The sequence below is a fragment of the Gossypium hirsutum genome, chromosome D13, assembly GCF_007990345.1.
Source record: "Gossypium hirsutum isolate 1008001.06 chromosome D13, Gossypium_hirsutum_v2.1, whole genome shotgun sequence".
In the NCBI taxonomy this organism is placed as follows: domain Eukaryota; kingdom Viridiplantae; phylum Streptophyta; class Magnoliopsida; order Malvales; family Malvaceae; genus Gossypium; species Gossypium hirsutum.
Genome location: NC_053449.1, coordinates 23,674,969 through 23,692,988, shown reverse-complemented (window position 1 = coordinate 23,692,988; position 18,020 = coordinate 23,674,969). Strand labels below are relative to the sequence as shown.

The window sequence follows — 18,020 nt, the reverse complement described above, 5'->3', positions numbered from 1 at the left end:
AATTATGTTAAAATCAATTCCCAGGAAAGATTGGAGAGGTCACAAGCGATCCCACTAAAGTTCCAATCTCCTAGATAGAATTTATTTAAACATACTAACCCCGAAAATATACCCTAAATCATTTATTCAAATAGAAGAACAAGAAAAATTAAATATCTAATAAAATGAATGAGATTTGATTTCATTCAATTTTATCTCCTTAGTAATGTTTCAAACGTTGAGCATTAACTCAAAAATTACCTTCCTTACCTTGAAGTTCAACAACATGAATCATAAATGGACCGGACGAACGTGATTTTAACTTACCTAGAAAGAACCTTAATCTGGAATTGAATAACAAGACTTGCTGACCTACTTCAAATTCTCGAACTCGAATGTGCTTGTCATGCCATTTCTTGAGTCTCTCCTTAAGTAATTTGCCATTCTCGTATGAAGACATTCGAAATTCTTCTAACTCGTTAAGTTGAAGCATTTGTTTCTCTTTAGCACTTTTAATATCCAAGTTGAGTCGTTGAAGAGCCGAGTAAGCTTTGTGTTCTAACTCCAAGGGTAGATGGCAGGCTTTCCCAAAGACTAACCTATAGGGTGACATCCCTAAAGGTGTCTTGTATGTTGTCCTGTAAGCTCATAAAGCATCATCCAGTCTTTTTGACAAATCTCGTCGATTCAGCCAAATTACCTTCTCAAGTATGCCTTTGATCTCCTTGTTTGTTAGTTCAGCTTGCCCATTCGTCTACGGATGGTAAGCTGTAGCGACCTTGTGTTTCACTCAATTTTTATCTAATAACCATTTCAACAACTTGTTCACAAAATGGGACCCTTCATCTGTAACACCCCGAACCCGAGACCGACACCGGAGTCGGACACGAGATGTTAACAAACTTTGAAAAAATTTTCCAGACACTGCCCAGTCTGAGTACTAGTCGCTTCAAAAATCATATCTTGAGTTTCACAACTCAAAAATCAGTTTTGTGATTTTTCCCTGAAACTAGACTCATGTCCCCACCTATGTATTTTTTTCTAGAATTTTTGCTCGGGCCAATTAGTACAGTTTATTAGTCAAAGTCTCCCATGTTACAGGGGTCGACTACACTGACCTTTTACCATTACGACTTGGATATCTCTCTACACAGAGCTTCAATACTGATGCCGTTTGTTTCTATGGAAACTAGACTCAGAGAGGAATCCATACATATATGGTGTGGCCCCTAATTATCTCTGGTCAATTTATAGTGAATTTCCAAATTTCGGAACAGGGAATCCAGAAACTGTTCTGGCCCTGTTCCACAAGAACCCGAATATCTCTTACTGTACTGTTCATATGATTGTTTCGTTACTTTCATATGAAAGTAGATTCATCAAGGTTCGATTACATAATTTATTCACTATTTAATTCGACTCCTACGAATTCTTGTGATTTTTCCAATCCACACCACTGCTGCTGTCAGCCTCTGTTTTCAAAGTAAACCTTACCTATTTTCGGGGTTTCATGGACCAACTAGGGCCTTGTCATACATATGCCCACATATGATCATACTTAGCCATTCCAATGGCTGATCATTTGCTCAACACTTCCATTCCAACTATAGTTACATCATGAAACCATCTATACATTCATAAACACGAATGGTCTAATGCCATACTCCACTTCTACAAGCCATTTTCACATGGCTGTACACTTATACATTTCATAAAGTACTCGAAAAACAACAATGGGTAGTCCTATACATGCCATATCAAAATTCAACCAAAATAGTACCCAAAAGAGCCTTTGATAGTGTGGGCGACTTCGACTTCAAGATCCCGAGTCCGATAGCTGGAGAACCAAAAAAATCTATAAAACAGAGGAGCAGTGTAACGAGTAAGCAATTTATGCTTAGTAAGTTTTGAGCAAGGAATTCCAGCATAAACAAAGAATAACACACATTTAACTAAACGGAATATTTCACAATACGCAATTTACCGATATCAAACTTGCTTCACAACATTAACAACCCTTATGTACATACACAATAGACTAACTTAGCCGAAGGCCGGTAGCTCGTTTATCAACTGAGCGAACATTTATTTGTAAGGGCTCGATTAAATTCAACACATACGTAACATATCCCCATATTGGGATGTTTTTCGAGTATTCGCTGGAATTTTACAGCAAGCTCATTCATTACCAAATCACGTACCTTCGGGATTTAACCGGATATAGCTCCTCGTTCAAATGCCTTCGGGACATAGCCCGGTTTTAGTAACTCACACAATGCCTTCGGGACATAACCCGGATTTAATAACTCGCACGGATGCCTTCGGGACTTAACCCGGATTTAGTATCTCGCACAAAGGCCTTCGGGGCTTAACCCGGAATTTGTATCTCGCACAAATGCCTTCGGATCTTAGTCCGGATATATTCACTTAGCACAAAGCCTTCGGGACTTAGCCCGGACAGCATTCAATTAATCATGCACATCTAACAATAATTCATGGCACATTCATATTTCATTTTCATTTGCGAAACTCAAACACAAGGCACATATCGTCCTTGCACATTCGGCTCAATAGCCACACATAGAGCATGATTTAATCACATCGTAATTTAAGCTCTCTTACTCAAGAACTTACCTCGGGTGTTGTCGAACTATTCCGCTAGCTATTCAACCACTTTTTCCTTCCCTTTATCGGATTTATTTCCCCTTTGCTCTTGAGCTTAATTAAACAAATAAATTGATTTCATCATTTAGGCATCAAAAGATGAACACAAGGCACTTAGCCCATATTTATACATTAGACATTAAAGTCTCATACATGCAAAAATCATGCATCAACACAACATATTAGCTAATTTCTTTCCCCTTGGCCGAATATGCATGTCTATTTTTGGGGTCGATTTCAACACTTAATACACACATATACACACTAGTAAAGCATCCTCCCCCTTTTCATCAATTTAACACATGCATTGCTCATTAACATGCAAAGTTACATTCGGCCTTAGCACACATCTTGCTAGCCGATTCTTCTCCATTTAGCAACCAATGCACATATGTGCTCACACAAAAATGCTAAAAAGGAGGTTCAAGAATCATCAAGCCATCATCACATGCATCATTAACAAGCTTCATATTTTGCATGCAATGGCATTAACACAACCTCCACCTAGGCCGAATCTTAACTCATCCTCATGCCTCATCACCACAACATCAAACACCAACCAAGAATGATGCATCCATGGTCAAGTGCCAATTCCATCACATAGCAAGATTTAGACCATGGGCTAGGTAGAACTCAAGCTAACAACTAAAACATGCATGCATCTCATGGAACATCATCAAACATACCTTAGCCTAGCTACATGCATGGCCGAATCTATTCACCTTTCTTCTTCTTTCCTCCTTAAAATTTTTGGCCAAGGATGAACCAAAGGATGAGAAAATTTTTTCTTTGTTTTTCTTTCTAATTTAGGCTAAATGAAGGTGAGAAAAGGATGAACAAAGATCTTCTCCTCTCTTTTCTTTAGCTCACGGCAATGGGGGGGAAAAAGAATCAACTACACACTTTTTTTTTGTGTGTATTCATCATACTCCTTTTCATTATTTAATTTCCATGCCTATTATTTTATTTTTTTCCACCCATGATGCACCAACAAAACATGTCTATGACATGTCTTGGCCATCAAACTTGGTCTACCATGCTTGTCATGGCCGGCCACTACTAGTAGGGGGAATTTGACATGCAAGTCCCCCTTTGTCCACATGCACTAATAGGTCCTCACACATTGACCTATCACATTTTAGAATTTTCTCACATACGTCCTATTGACTAAATTCACATGAAATCAACCAAATTGAAGCTTGAAATTTTCACACATTCATAATTACATATTCTAGACAATAAGTATCACATTCAAACATTTCGGTGACTCGGTTTAGCGGTCCTGAAACCACTTCCCGACTAGGGTCAACTTTGGGCTGTCACATCATCACTGATGATGGCTCTTGGGGTTCCAAACCTTATGAACACATGTTTCTGCAAAAACTTTATTACAACCTTAGCATCGTTTTTCAGATAACCCTCTGCCTCAACCCACTTAGACACATAGTCTACTGCTACTAATATGTACTTGTGACCAAAAGACGGAGGGAAAGGACCGAGAAAGTCAGTACCCCAAACATCGAATAATTCTACCTCAATGATGTTTGTTCGAGGCATCTCATTTTTGTTGGTGACATTTCTGACCCTCAAACATCAATCACAACTCTTTACGTAAGCATAGGCATCTTTGAATAGTGTTGGCCAAAAGAATCCGGCTTGCAATGACTTGGCTGCAGTACGTGTACCACCGAAGTGTCCCCCACTCGGAGCTGAGTGACAATGGTATAAAATCTTATGTACTTCATCTTCTTCCACGCATCTCATGATCATTTGATCTGCACATTGTTTAAAAAAACACGGTTCTTCCCAGTAATAGTACTTCTCATCGTGAAGAAAATTTTTCTTTTGATGATACATCTTATCAATCGTCATCAAAGCACAAGCTAAAAAGTTAGCAATATCAGCAAACCAAGGGGTATTATGACATGATTTACCTTCAGTATGTGTTCATCTAGAAACATCTCTCGAATTGGTATAAGAGGAGAGTTCCCTTCTTGCAGCTCCAATCTGGACAAGTGGTCTGCTACTTGGTTTTCCACTCCCTTTCGATCTTGAATTTCTAGATCGAACTCTTGAAGTAGAAGCACCAATCGGATCAATCTCAGCTTAACGTCTTTCTTGATAAGTAAATACTTAATTACCGAGTGTCCCGTATAAACAATCACTTTGGTACCTACAAGATAAGATCGAAACTTGTCAAAAGCAAACACAATAAAAAATAACTCTTTTTTTGTTACCGTGTAATTTAGTTAAGCTCCTGTCAAAGTTCGACTCGCATAGTAGATGGGATGAAAAACTTTGTTCCTTCGCTGACCCATGACAGGTCCGATCCTGAAGTCACTTGCGTCACACATCAATTCAAATGGCAAATCCTAGTCTAGTGTGACTATTATGGGTGTCGAGACTAACCGACTGTTCAAATTTTTGAAAGTTATTAAGCACTCCTCATCAAATTTAAATGCCGTGTCCGTCTCTAATTATTTGCATAAGGGTTTAGCAACTTTGGAGAAGTCCTTGATGAATCTTCGATAAAAACCAACGTGGCTTAAAAAGCTCCTAAAACCCTTTACAGATATTGGAGGTGGGAGTTTCTCAGTAACATCTACCTTTGCTTTATCTACCTCGATTCCATGCCTTGTTATTCGATGCCCTAGAACAATACCTTCTCGTACCATGAAATGACACTTTTCCCAGTTAAGTACAAGGTTTGTTTCTTCGTATCGCCTTAGTACCTTGGCTAGATTGGTTAGGCAATCATCATATGTAACTCTGAATATTGAAAAATCATCCATAAAAACTTCCAAATATTTCTCAACATGTCAGTAAAAATAGACATCATACATCTCTGAAATGTAGCAGGTGCAGTACATAAATCAAATGGCATGCGCCTAAATCCAAATGTCCCTTACGGGCAGGTGAATGTTGTCTTGTGTTGGTCTTCTAGTGCTATTTTAATTTGATTATACCTCGAGTATCAATCGAAAAATAGTCATAGTCTCGCCCTGCGAGTCTATCCAGCATCTCGTCTAAAAACAGAAAAGGAAAGTGATCTTTTGTAGTTTCCTTGTTCAACTTCCGGTAATTGATGCAAATTCTCCATCCCGTAACTGTTCTAGTTGGTATCAACTTGTTATTCTCATTTTTAATAACCGTGATACCTTCTTTATTTGGCACGCACTGGACCAGACTTACCCATGAACTATCTGAGATGGGGTAAATTATACCGGCATCTAACCACTTGATGATTTCTTTCTTAACTAGGTCCTTCATGATGGAGTTTAGTCTTCGTTGTCCATCAATCATCCTTTTTTCACCATCTTCTAAGATAATCTTGTGCATGCATACAAATGAACGAATTCCGCAAATATTGGCTATGGTCCATCCGATAGCCTTCTTGAATTGTTTCAACACCAGAATGAGTTTCTCTTCTTGCTCAGTAGTTAATTCTGCTAAAACAATCACAGGCAGAGTAGAAGAGTTACCTAAATAAACATATTTCAAATGTGAGGGAAGTACCTTTAGTTCTAATTTAGGTGGCTCATTGATTGACGCTTTTGGTTGGGCATAATTCCTTTTCTCTAACTCCAAAGATTCAACGTGGGATTGTGGATTAAATCCCATTTTATTAGCTTCTAACAAAGCTAAGTATTCATCCTCCTCTTCATCATTTGGAGGATCTGATGTCAAAATTTGTTCCAATGGGTCCTCAACATAATTGAGTTCCTTCTCCATGATTAAATCCTCTAAATCGGACACTGAAGAACAATCATCAATTGTGTTAGGAAATCGCATGGACTTAAAAACGTTAAATGTTACCTAATCATCCTAAACATGCATAGTAAGCTCGCCCTTCTGCACATCAATAAGGGTCCTTCCAGTTACTAAGAATGGTCTTCCTAGGATGATTGACACCTCTTTGTCTACTTCAAAGTCTAGAATCACAAAGTCAGTAGGAAAGATAAATTTGTTTGCACGTACCAATACATCCTCGATTTTTCTTTCTGGATGTGCTAAGGATCGATCTACTAATTGAAGTGTAACCGTAGTAGGTCTAACTTCACCTATCCCCAACTTCCTAAATATTGACATGGGCATCAAGTTGATACTTGCACCAAAGTCACATAGTGTATTACCACAATATGTTGCTCCAATATTGCAAGGTATGGTAAAACATCTAGGATCCTTCAATTTTAGGGGTAGTTTGTCTTGAAGATATGCACTGCATTCCTTCGTTAGGGCTACCGTTTCAAATTCTCCAAGCCTTCATTTTTTAGACAGGATATCTTTTATGAATTTGACGCAATTCGACATTTGTTCAAGTGCTTTAACCAACGGGATGTTGATATGAAGTTGCTTGAATATGTCTAGAAACTTCTTGAATTGAATTTCCTACTTCTGCTTCTGAAGTATTTGAGGGTAGGGTGGTGGAGGTTTCTTTACTGGAACTGGTTGATTCGTTTTTTGTGGCACTTTTGCATCTAACGGAGTTATTAGTTGATAAGAATTAGCTGGTTCAGAAGTTACCTTGTTAGATTTTGCAAATTCAATTTTCGGTGAAACTGGAATTTCAACACTCGGTTGAACTTCCTCTGAGTCTTGAGCGCCAGTTGGCTCCTTCTTAACGTCGACAAAATTACGCTCTAAAGTCTTTTCGCTCCTCAATGTTAACGCTTTACAATGCTCTTTCCCTAAATTCCTCAGATTCTCCGCATCACTAGGTAAAGCACCTTGTGGTCGGTTTCTGAGTTTAGTTACAAGCTGGCCCACTTGATTCTCCAAATTCCTTAGAGAGGCATCATTTTTCGCCATGTATACCTTCAATAGATTCTCTAGGCTATTGGATGGTTCAGCTTGGGTTGGTTTTTGAGCTTGTTGGGAAAAACTAGGTGGCTGGGTCGATCTAGGTTTAACATAATTGATACTGGTTCCTGCCCCTTGGTTACTCCAGGAAAAATTCGAGTGGTTTCGCCATGATGGGTTATTGAATTAGATTGCAGCCCTTGCCTTCCTCGATTTTTGTTCTGGTTACCCATGTAATACATAGATTCTGGGTTCGATGGACATTCTTCGATCAAATGTCCTTCCCCGCAATAAACACAGACTACATTTTCAAATTTATTCAGTGGTTGTGCTACAAAACTATTACACTCATTAGTAGTAAGATTTTTTAACATTGAGAATATTGATGATACTTGTGATACGAGTGAAGTAAGAGCGTCTACTTCATGTATTCAAGCGACTCGTCTTCCTGATGCTTCTCGATTGGTTGGCCATTGATAATTGTTACTAGCTATCCTCTCAATGATTTCATAAGCCTCATTATAAAACTTAGAAAGGAGAGCACCATTAGCAGAAGTGTCCACTACCCTCCTCATGTGAGCATTGAGACCATTATAAAATGTCTCAATATGTATGCAATGTAGGATTCCGTGATGAGGGCACTTTCGTAATAATTCTTTGTACCTTTCTCATGCCTTATACAATGACTCAACATCAATTTGTTGGAAAGCAATGATCTCGTTTCTCAACTTAGGATTCTTGCTAGGCGGGAAATACTTCATAAGGAATTTTTCTGCTAACTCTTGCCATGTTGAAATTGAGTTTTGTGGTAATGAGTTCAACCAAGCTCGAGCTCTATCCCTTAGTGAATATGGGAACAACTTCAATCGTAATGCATCAATGAGTACTCCAGCTAACTTGAAGGAATCGCCCACCTCTATAAATAGTCTTAAGTGTAGGTGAGGATCTTCGGTAGGCATTCCACTAAATTGGCCCTCTATCTGAAGCATCTGGAACATGACTGGCTTTAAATCGAACTATTGTGCCTCAATTTCAGGTCTCCTAATACTCTGATTAAGACCATGAAATACTGGCATGGCATACTGTCTCAAAGGTCTATCCCTATTATCACTAATAAGAATAGGATTTTGAGCAAGGTTTGCTCCGTTTTCTTGATTCAAATTTTTGAAGTGTTAGAGTATGCCTAAAGATCAATCATGAGATGGTTGTAATAACATACTTGATTTATCATGTTTATTAATATAATGCATTACCATTATTATTTCAGTTTCTTTTCTATGTGTATAAATAAACTGTTTTATAATAATGTCCTGAGAATAATATGATTATTCTTAAAAGGTCCTTAGTCAAGTATTATTGTTGGATAGGACAACAATAATGCATTAAAACTAACATGTAGTTGATTGATGATAAAGATTTGTCATTAATATGGAATGACAAAATCAATGGATGAATATGTGTATTAGAGAACAACATATTAGACTGACCCGTTATGAGTATGTTTCTTGGATTATTATGTAATTATCACAACATTACTCATAGTGATTAATATGTATATGATCCTCAAACTTGAGATCATCATAATCCCAACATCGTGAGTTGTATATTTTGATACAGTCAAACGTACATTGTAACTGGTTGTTCTATAAAAGCTGATGTTGGATATACTACAACCTATGTAGAGGGATATGGTTGATCGATATAGGATAAGTGCCTCCTACATAATGGGAGTAATAGCTTAGGCCACTTGATTGAGTGAGACTAGAAATGCATGGCCATGCTCAAATAAGCTGATATGAGATGCCATACTTATTTGTATATCATAGTCTACTTAAGATATAAAGGAACATGGAATTGACTATGCAAGTGTGACTATTCCATGACTTGTGTCAAATCCAGAGATAAAGGACTTAAGGATTATTTCATGAAAGGTTAATCATAAAAAGGCTATGTCAAATCGTGATTTCTTGTGACTTAGGTAGCAATGATGCATTGCTAGGTGCCACGCATTGTTTGTAACATTGGAATCGTTCTAGTATTACTGCTAATGTTACAAGAACCTACAGGGTCACACCCTATAGTTGAAATGAACGGAATAAAACATAGTTGGTATTGTGTTTGGTTGTCGCTTGAATTAAATTAATTATAGAATTAATTTAATTGGGTAATGAAATATCGAACACATTATGTACAATGTTGTTGTACGCATAATGAGAACATGAATTTGGTTAGTATATAAATTCAAATAAATATATAGTTTACCGAAATCATTATTATAATTAATGTAATTATAACTTTCGATTTAAAACATTGTTATATTTATTTAATTTCTAGAAACCCTAAAAATAGATATAAAAAATCTCATTTTTCTTTGCTTGGGGTCCAGCATTCGTAAAAACAAAGTCTTTTCCAAAATAGTTTTGGGGATTCCTTCCGTTCATTGTCAACTGGGTGGATTATGTAGAGGCCGGAGTCACGATAGATTGCGGCTTGGCTCGATAGTAGATCAGATTACTCGTTGCTGAGGCATTGCTGTCTACTCAGAATAAAGATTCAGTAATTTTGAAACCTTTATTTCACCCCGATTCGTTCCTCACACATGGATCCATGGTTAGGATCGCCGAATGTTTTATTTTTTCACTGTGCCATAGGGGTGCCTGCGTTCCAACTATGGTATCAGAGCCACTTGTGTGATACGTACTCGGGTTTAAATACTTGGGTGATGAAATTGTATGAGATGCATGCTTCAATTTTTATTACGTTTCTGACTATTTAAATCGTTTAAGAGTAACCTAATAATCGTTCCTTTTGACAATGAATTAAATGTTAATCATGGTGTTATGGCCTATTCGGTTTTATGTTAATATTGTTAAGTGTTAATAGATCTGTACTGGTGCGAGGGGGTGCTTACAGTTTCCAATTAGAGTTAACTGGTTAGTGAAACAAGGGCTGTTCTAGCATGAAACCTCAAGGACTAAAATCCTAAAAACACGATTCTGTTGACAAAAGTTATCAAATCGTGAGGTTTCATTTGAATAGGGTATGCGATTCGTACCGCGGGGGCTTCGCCCCGCACCCCTGGTGCACACCGCGGGGCTCCGCCCCTGTACCCCCTGCTCCTACCGTGGCAATTCCCTGTCATGTTCTTAAAGTATGTTTTATAATAAATTAAACTTTGTAGCCATAAAAGTTGAAAGGATATGTTATAATTCACCTTAACAAGACGTTGTATTATGTATGTTATTTTTGACATGCACGGTGTTTGAAATGCATAGTTATAGCCCGATGAACCATTTGATAAAAGGTTTTAATTTTATAAATACGGCCTGTGTGTCATGCTTTACTACTATTCTCTTGTATTTCCCTTCTCATCTTACTCCCTCGTATGTAAAATGAGTTTCTGCATATTGTAATTTGCAAGAGTTGCTGTGGGCTAGACGAGAAGGAAGATGGGCCAACTAGTGTGGACCGATAGCTTGTGAAACGGCTTACACCTTTAGGTTTCCTTTTGGTTCTCCCATTGGCTTGGGTTGCACCACCTTAGTTTATAGGCTATGACTATTGCATTTATTTATTGCTTTATTTATTCATGTATGAGATCAGAATAGTCAACCCTCTTAAAGACTATAACAAAGAAGCAAACAAGAAAAATCCCTTACAAGATCAGAATAGTTTCCAATTAAGCACAATTACAATGAAGAACACTTGAGTTAACAAAATAACAATGAAAGGTCTCAAGTGCATACAAGAAAAGTATGAAAGAATTAAGCACTAAGGTTGTATTGATTGAACTTTAAGCTTGTTAATCTTTCTTCTTGTTGTAGGACCTTTAGAACATGGTATTTATACCCTTTAATAAATTTCCAACTATTGGGGATGAAAATACCATATCATTAAATTCACCTACAACAAAATGTATCGATACTTTTTCTATGAGTATCGAAACTATTAGCATTTAATGCCTGATTCAGTGACCATTAAAATTAGTTCACAGTGATACCAAAGAAAAATTATCGATACCTGGTAAAAGGTGTTGATATTTTTTGTGAAAATTGAAAACAATGTCAATTTGGTATCGAATTTAAAATGGGTATTCATATATTGAAAACTATCGATACTTGGCCAAAAAGTATCGATACTTTTTAGCCTTGAGCAATATTGACTTCTTTAAAAACAATTTTAACATGATTGAAAATGTTTAACTCAATTGAAACCATTTTAACTTGATTTTATCAATTTTGCCCAATTTTGTTCAACTATAACTTTTATTCAAAAACATGTTACTTTTTATATCAAAACATATTATTAAACAAAGCTTAGTTTAACAAGCATGAATTGTCAAAGAAAATAAAGAACTTGTTTAGGAAGCTAAGGTTTGCTTTATATGGGTGCACACGAAAGAAAAACTTAGTGGACAAGCTTATTCCCCTCTACTAACTTTCCCTCGGTACTAGTGACTAATAATTTTCTCTCTCATCTTAAATGTATGTCCTTTCTTTTTCAAATTTTTTTTTCCAATCCTGAGTAGTCCTTATTAGGCTAACTAAATAGTTTAATAAGAGAATAAGATAACAACATATTCATTGCTCCTATGAGACTAGGGGTTTAACAATAGGATTCATTATTTTCATGTATTCGCTGGGGCGACATATACACTATCGAAAAGCCCGCCAAACCTTAGAGCTGACCTTAATCAGGACTTCGCCTAAGGGCGCACTATAAGTCTTAGTTCAATTAACAATACTCGAGTAATACCTTTGCCGGGCAGGATGTTACACCACCTCTCTGATAAACCCTAACGACAACAACTTGTCCCACCTCCTATCTAATAGCTCCCAAAATTGGTACAATGAACCTCCTCTTTTTCTACCTTATAGGCTTTGCATCAGGACTTACATTGAAACTATGAATGATAGCTTCAAGATCCACTCCTAGCATATCCTCTGTACTCCACACGAAGAAATCTGAGTTCCTATGTAAACACCTTCCTAGACTTTCTTTTTCTCGCTTGCTAACATCGCCAATACACTGATAAAATTTTTAGCATCATCATAAAAAAATTGGAGATTTTTCATGGCCTTCGTCATTTTTGGTTTGTAAGAAACTTATCGACTTCTCGCATCTAAATATTCTAAACCCATTACTTGGCTAGTTTTGCTATGCTACTGTGAAATCTAACCACCCGACTCTTGCTCGCGAGTTCGCTTCACAAATAGCATGTGGCACTGGCTTGTCAAATGCTGATCAGACTTCATGAATCCCACTCCCGTCTTGGTGGGAAATTTAATCTTCATGCAGAACATAGCGATCATCTATTTGGCCATTCTTATGATAGGATGACCAAAAATAGCATTATAAGGCATGGGATGGTCTACTACGAAAAATTGTACATACTCCGTTGTGGTATGCTGACCGTCTCCTAGGTTGACAAGCAAAGTGATACACCCCTTAACATCCATCATGTTATTTTTAAAGCAATACAAAGGACTTGCCCTCTTCAAAGCCAGGACTTGCCCTCTTCAAAGCCTACTCTTTCAACCCCATCGTTTGGTAAGCTTCCCAAAATCAAAACTTCAATCACACTTCCACTGTCTACCAAAATTATTTTGACCTTAAAACCCACAATCGTCACTGTAACTACCATAGGATCGATTCCTTTCTCGTTGAAAATTTAATCCTCATCTTTTACGCTGAATTCAACCTATTGGTTTTCTTACTAAAGTGGCTTTTCATTATTCCAACAAACATCACACTTTTTAAATGAGCTTTCCTTTTTGTGCTAGATGTGTCCCACTCCTCATCAGTATCGATAATGACATGAATCATGCCCCTGAGCTATTACTTTCCTTTATTTGAACCTCGCAAACTCTGTCTTGACACTGAAAAATAATCTTTTGTTTTGTACCGCCTATCATTGTGAAAACTACATCTGTCCTTCGAATTGTTCCTCATTTGGCTAGGTCACATGGGTGGAGGGTGCACCAAAATACCCATATTCTTGACCAAATTCAAAATATAAGCACGCAAAGAATTTAACGGGGTATAAACTTCAGTTTTGCCTTGGGGAGTATATCTTCCCGTTGGCTTTCTTTGCACCCTCTGAAAAACCTCTTAGAGATCCTCCTTGAGAATGAATTTTATACTGTCCCCCACCCTGGACTTGCAAACCATGTCAAGAACCCTGATGATTGTGAACACCTTAATGACCTCTATGCTGTCCATGTAACAACCCATTTTCAATGGTGTTAAAAATAGTGGTTTTGGGACCATAATTCTGATGAATGGGTCTGTAAATATTATAAATAATATTTAAAAGGTCATGTATTAAATTTTGGTCTGGTAATTTTAAGGTTTGGTTAGTCAATTAAGGTATAAGGACTAAATAGTAAAAACTATAAAAGTTAATCATTATTAGTTTATATGGGCTAAATGAGTTTTAAAAAAGTGAATGGTTTTAAATGGCAATTATGCCATATTTTTTAGTGGTCGATTATTAGGTGTAATTTTGATTAAATTATATGTAAAATAATGTTAATAATCATAATAATAAAAGTTAAAAATAAAAGATTTTAAGCCATCTTCCACATTTTCTTATTTTTCCACCGAAACACCATTTTTGAACCTTGAAAGTTTGGCCAACTCTTTCCTCTTGCATGTAACTGATTTTCAAAGCCGTTTTTCATAAATTTTGTGTTTTTGAGATCGTTGTAGCTTAATCTAGCTAGCCCAGGGACTATTTCGTAATATTGTTAAAGTTTTGAAAAGATACCATTGTTGTTTTTTAAGATTTTTGGATGATAATGGTTGAGTTTGAAGCTCAGTAATGAAATAGGACTATTTTGTAAAGTGAATTTAGTTAGTTTTGAGTTTGGAACTAAAATGATATTATGTTGAAAAAGACATTAAGTTCTTATAAATTTAGTTATTTAAGAGCTATTAAGGGATATTAATGAATTTGATTTTAAATTTGGGGCTTACTTATGAAAAATAAGCTTGTTATGATTTTAGGTACTAAATTGAATAGAATGAAAAACTTTGGGGAAATTGTGAAAAATGATTAAAGGAGGTCATATGCATTAAATTAAAGGTTTTAAGGTGATTAGAATTTATAAATTGAAATGAATTATTGTTTACATCAAGAAAACGATCGACCAGGAAATAACCGAGGAAAAGGGAAAATAACATATTAGTCCCTAACATTTCTTCTATTGCTGTTATTTTCTGGAAAGATGATATGGTATAGTTCCTTGTATTTTTGTAATATTTATGTTTGAATTGTATAATTGGATTGTTTAGGTACAAACTTGAATGTTGTAATTGATACAAAGGTGAGAAAAGGAATTGATTGAAAAAAGATAATCTATTACATGTTTTGAGCCCGAATGAACATGAGATACGATACGATTTGCATTCCAATATGGTTATTTTAGCGTTGTACAAGTTTGATATGAGATGAGATGATGACAGATGATATGTTTAGATGTTCATTGCATGTATTGGAATCCAACATTTGTTGTAGATTTTACCGAGTTTTATTATAGTGATTTAGACGTGTTTTTGGGGAAAGATGTGTAGCCTTCGAGCTTCGCACTTAGTACCCAGGCGTGTTTCTAGAGGGATGTTAAAATTCGGGCTTGGCATTTTGTAACACTCCAAACCCGATCCTAAAGGAGGATCCAAAAATGTTGTGTCACTACTTTAAAACCATTGTCTTTAAAGCTATTGTTGGAGCAAACTAATTAAAGTATAATGTAAGTTGTTATGAAATATAAACTGTTGGAACGTTGGCACCCCTACGACGCAGCAAAAATTAATTCATCCGACGATCCAAACCATGGATCCATGTGTGAGGAACAAATTGTGGTGAAATAAAGGTTTCAAAATTACCAAATCTTTAAACTGAGTAGACAGTGACGCTTCGGCAACGAGTATTTTGATCTACTATCGAACCAAGCCGCAACCTTTTGATGACTCCGGCCTCTATGTAATCCACCCAGTTGAGAATGAACAGAAGAAATCCCCAAAACTATTTTTGAGAAGACTTTGCTTGACGGCTGCTAGACCCTTTTGTAAGCAAAGGAAAAAAATAAGATTTTTAATTTTTAGGGTTTTTTTTAAAACACACTTTTCCCTCTTATAACTGGTATATATATAATGAATCATAAATCATTAAATATTTATTCGAACATAATAATCATAACTGAAATTAAATAAATATAACAATGTTTTAAACTAAAAATTATAATTACATTAATTATAATAATGATTTCGGTAAACTATATTTATTTGAATTTATATACGAACCAAATTCATATATTAATAGAACTATGTTCTCATTATGTGTACAACAACCTTGTACATATATGTTCGATATTTGATTACCCAATTAAATTAATTCTACAATTAATTTAATTCATGTGACAACCAAACACAATACCAACTATGTTTTATTCCGTTCATTTCAACCATAAGGTGTGACCCTGTAGGTTCTTCTAACGTTAGTAGTAATACTAAAACGATTCTAATGTTACAAACAATGAGTGACATCTAGCAATGCATCATTGTTACTTAAGTTACAAGAAATCATGATTCAACATAACCTTTTTGTGATTCACCTTTAATGCATTAATCCTTAAGTCCTTTTATCTCTGGGTTGGACACAAGTCATGGAATAGTCACACTTGCATAGTCCATCCCATGTTCCTTGATATCTTGAGTAGAATATGATATACAAATAAGTATGACATCTCATATCAACTTATTTGAGCATGGTCATACATTTCTAGTCTCACTCAATCAAGTGGCCTAAGATATTACTCCCATTATCTAGGAGGGACTTATCCTATATCGATCAACCATATCCCTCTACATATATCGTGGTATATCCAACATCAGCCTTTATAGAACAACCAGTTACGGTACGTTTGATTGTATCAAAATATACAACTCACGATATTGGGATAATGATGATCTCAAGTCTGAAGATCATATACATATTAATCACTATGAGTAATGTTGTGACAATTACATAATAATCCAAGAAACATACTCATAATGGGTCAGTCCAATATGTTGTTCTCTAACATACATATTCCTGCATTGAGTTTAACACTCTATATCAATGACAACTCTTTATCATCAATCAACTACATGTTAGTCTTAATGCATTATTGTTGTCCTAGCCAACAATAATACTTGACTAAGAACCTTTTAAGATTAATCATATTATTCTCAGGACATTATTATAAAATAGTTTGTTTATATACATAGAAAAGAAACTAAAATAATAATGGTAATGCCTTATATTAATAAACATGATAAATCAAGTATGTTATTACAACCATCTCATGATTGATGTTTTGGGCATACTCTAACACAACCAACTGTCGTATAGGACTATATAAAATAGTACATTTTAAAAAGAAAACATAAATACTTTACCGTAATTTCATTAGAATCATACTTTCATGATCATAAGTTCAAATACAAGATTCATTCTTCAAAATTAAATATATTGATATCACCCCCATGTCATGCATAATACAAAACACTAGAAATCTCACAACAACAATTGTCCTCTAGCGTAGTCCTCATAAATTCCTTTGCTTCAATAGCGAGCCTGAAAAGGAAAAGTAACTAAGTAAGTTCAAAGAACTTAGTGAGTTCCAGAAGAAGGCATTACAATAGTTATCAAATATTCAAACAAATTCTTTCAAACTTGAACATAGTTTCACAGTTTGCTAGTTGGTGAGTATCGATCATAGATAGACTATATACCAGTCTACTATTCCTTTGGCATATACATTATGCCCATACAGGCAACGTTCTTCATGTTAGCCATGTACCCAAGTTCATAGTCAAAATCATATTGTGCACTTCTTTTATTTTCCTTTGTTATGATATGTCAATCTGGTTTGCAACATGCTCTTGCCCTACTAGAGGCTACATGACCATTTTCATGTATCGTGATCTGTTAGTTCAATGTTTATTCCATTAAAGTTAATACCATGAATTTATTTCCATTTTTTAGACCATATTGTCCTTGCTAGAAGCATAGGGTAGTGGCTTAAACATGAAGAATAGTTCCTATGCCTTAACACAGCCAGGCCAACACAAGACTAACAACTCTGAACAACCATCATTCATATACAGACATTTCATCTTTATAGAGTATGAATATTTACCTTAAGAAAAATATAAACAAAGACAATACACACATGGAAGTAACAAGGAACTCACCAAAAAGTGCAGCGAGTCTAAACATCAGGACCTTTGCCCTTGTCATGGGATCCTATCAGAGTTTCTTGAGCTATAATATAGATGGTTAAACTTATCAGATAGCTATACTAGAAACTATACATGCTTGCAAGAATCATTATCATAAAACTCAGAACCAGGAAGTTTCCATCCTTGCATACTGCTCTAACACTAATGATGCAGTGCTAAAAATGACATAAATAACCAATAAAATAACCTAGAGTTCATTGATAGTTACTGGGGTGCTAAAACAAATGAAGGAGTTGGCTAAATACAACGAACATAACTTCAAGCAAATTTCTTGTCTTAAGTTTTCAGAG

General features: G+C 35.8%; 1 non-coding gene across 1 annotated transcript; it reads left to right on the top strand.

Moving 5' to 3' along the window:
• The first annotated feature begins 8,067 nt into the window (after positions 1 to 8,067).
• Positions 8,068 to 8,174, top strand: LOC121225976 (small nucleolar RNA R71). The gene has a single exon (XR_005923877.1). It is a non-coding gene; the product is annotated as a small nucleolar RNA R71 (small nucleolar RNA).
• Positions 8,175 to 18,020: the final 9,846 nt, after the last annotated feature.